The sequence below is a fragment of the Vanacampus margaritifer genome, chromosome 6 (genome assembly GCF_051991255.1).
Source record: "Vanacampus margaritifer isolate UIUO_Vmar chromosome 6, RoL_Vmar_1.0, whole genome shotgun sequence".
In the NCBI taxonomy this organism is placed as follows: Eukaryota; Metazoa; Chordata; class Actinopteri; order Syngnathiformes; family Syngnathidae; genus Vanacampus; species Vanacampus margaritifer.
Window position 1 is genome coordinate 4354465 of NC_135437.1, and position 2741 is coordinate 4357205.

The window sequence follows — 2741 nt, forward strand, 5'->3', positions numbered from 1 at the left end:
CATACCTGTCAACCTCTGCCGATAACTGCCCTTATAAATGATTATGATTCCCCTTACAAACCCCAAAAAAACCTTACAAACACCGTACGACGCATGTTTACTCGCGGTAACCAGACAGTGTAATAGAAATAACAAAGGTAATTTGCATACAAAGTCTTTTATTCAATTTAAAAAGTTTACAATGCAATAAACTGTGCCTTCAGTGCTTCCTATTGTAAGCCAATGAGCATGATTTAGCAGGCTTTATCTGCTCTAATGAGGGTCTCACTTGTGAGCAACAGTTGTCACAGTTCAATTTCATCTGTAATAAAGAAGTAAGAGTGTCTGTTCCCATTGTCTTTCTGTACTCTGTATGAATTTTCCTCACATGGCTGAAAACCCGCTCGCTATCAGCATTACTGTGAGGAAGGCTGAGTAAAATTAGATACATCTTTCTCATCAGTGGAAAGCGATCCAGCCCCAAACCAGTTTTCATTTTGAACACATGAGGCCAAAATGTCTCTGGACGAATTGGTTGTCCATCCTGACTTTTCTGAGGGAGAAGATCATCAGGTATTAGTTGATAGTCTTCCCATTCATCTTTTAATTGTTCCTGATCAAAGTCTGGTGTAAACCTGTTTGCAAGCTTAACAATACTTGTGTAATCCAACATCTCTCTCTTTCTTGGGTCCAACACCACCAAGTCACTCAGTATTGTATTCTCAAATGGAAATTTTTGTATCATTTTAGTTACAACAGCCTCGTAGAAGGAGCGAACAGAGGAAAAAAAAGTTGCTTGCATGGCTGGTGTGATGCTTTGCCTGATTTCATCCTCCTCATTGGTGTCTTGGAAGAGGGCCCTGGTGCCCAAGCCAACAGCAAGCCTGCTATCTTCATGCTGCAGGCATCTGTTTGTATAATCAACTGCCAGCAGGCTATCAGCAGATTTGACATGTTCCATTTGCACAAATTTCACCAAGAGTTTCTTTAAGAGTCTTTCCATTTCTGGTAGCAAATCTCCAATCATACATGCCTCTGTTTGGAACACAATATTGAATTGATTTATTTGAGGCAGGATGAAGCTGAGGAAGTGGAGTGTGAGGAGAGTAACAGGGTCTTGAAGTCGATCATGGATGCTTTTCACTTTACCTGCCCTTTCAACATCCGCATGGCTAGCGAAGTAGCTTTTGAGTGCTTCGTACTGAGACAATGTTCTTTCAACCACTTTTTGCAGAGACAACCATCGTGTCGGACAATGCTTTAGGATTTTTTCTTGCTCGGAATTTGTAAAGTCCTGAAACTCTTTAAAATCCTCAATTCGTTTGGAACTATTTTTAAAAAAATAAAATATATCCACCAGCAAGTCATCTATGTTTACTGGCAATGTCTTCAGTCCATCTTTGACACACAGATTGCCAAGATGACAAATGCATCCAACACTAAAAACAGCCCCATTTTTTTCTTTTATCCTAGACAAGACAGAGTTTTTCTTTCCAACCATGGTGTTGCAATTGTCGCTTGCAAATCCCACAACGTTACTCCATGGAATGTCATTTTCTTGTAAAATGTTGTCAATAACGGCAAAGATTGATGCTGCTGTGCCTGATGCCAACTCTGGTAAATCGAGGAGTCTGGTATTTGTGTTCTCCCCATCAAAGAAGTGAGCTAACACAACAAGTCGCTTTTTGGTAGTACGATCATTGCTTTCATCAATCATGAGGGTAAATGGGTGAGTTCTGCAGTACTGAATGACGTCTTGGGTGTAGCCACGTGCAAGGCTCTCCTTAACAATCATCGTAGCCTTGGTCCTCCGACATGCAAACTCCTGCAAAAATATAATATTAAAATATAAAATTTAAATTTTTGACACGGTGCCATAAATGCTGATTCATTGTAGATATGAATGATAATAATAATAGTAATAATAAATTACCTTAGCTGTCTGTGAATCCGGAAACATAACTTTCACCAAATCCGAGAAGTGGTCCGCAGCTGTGAAAGCAATGTTGTGCTCAGCAAGAAAATGGCAGAAGAGAATTTCCGCATTTGTCGTTTTGTGGGATGCTGCAGGATTTGCGGTAGAGATGAAGTGCTTGGTTAATGGGACATGTGAATTGTTTTTTTTCACATTTTCCACGTGTCCGGCAGTTTTAAAGTGGCTCTTCAGATCGTAAAATCCACTCGCAGCAACTTTCACGTCTTTATTGCAAGGGACACAGAATGAGAATTGAGTGCCTCTTAACGATGCTTTAATCCAGCCAGCATATTCACCTTGAAGTAACTCCCATTCTTTCTGGTGTCGACCCGATCCTTGAGTTCTTCGTTTCTTACTAGGTGGCTCCTCCATGCTTGCTTCCACGATATTTACTCTATGTATATCTACGCATGCGCATGTCAGCGCATTTTTTTTTCCCCGTACAAAAGTCGGTGTACGGCGTACATGATTTGAAATGGTAAAAAAACGTATAAAATACGTATAAAACGTACAAGTTGACAGGTATGATGATCTACTGCTAGCTGCACCGTCCGAGGAGTCCTGCCTTCAAGCTACACAGCTCCTTTTGAGCCACCTGGCTTCGGTGGGCCTGAAGTGCTCCAAGGACAAACTCCAAATTGCTCGACCTCAGGTGTCTTTTTTGGGAAGGCTTATTTCAAAGCATGGAACAGGTATTTCTCCGTCACACAAAGATGACATCTTGCACCATCCCAAACCGACAAATGTGAAAACAAATGTTGGCTTTTTTGGGCCTGTGCAACTATAC

The 2741-nt window shown here is 41.0% G+C and overlaps 1 long non-coding RNA gene across 1 annotated transcript; it reads right to left on the minus strand.

Annotated features, from left to right (window-relative positions):
• Positions 1 to 262: 262 nt before the first annotated feature.
• Positions 263 to 2469, minus strand: LOC144053057 (uncharacterized). Its single transcript, XR_013294316.1, has 3 exons — positions 2251 to 2469; positions 1913 to 2043; positions 263 to 1804 (listed from the first exon to the last, which is right to left on the minus strand). It is a non-coding gene; the product is annotated as an uncharacterized LOC144053057 (long non-coding RNA).
• Between the last annotated feature and the right edge of the window lie 272 nt (positions 2470 to 2741).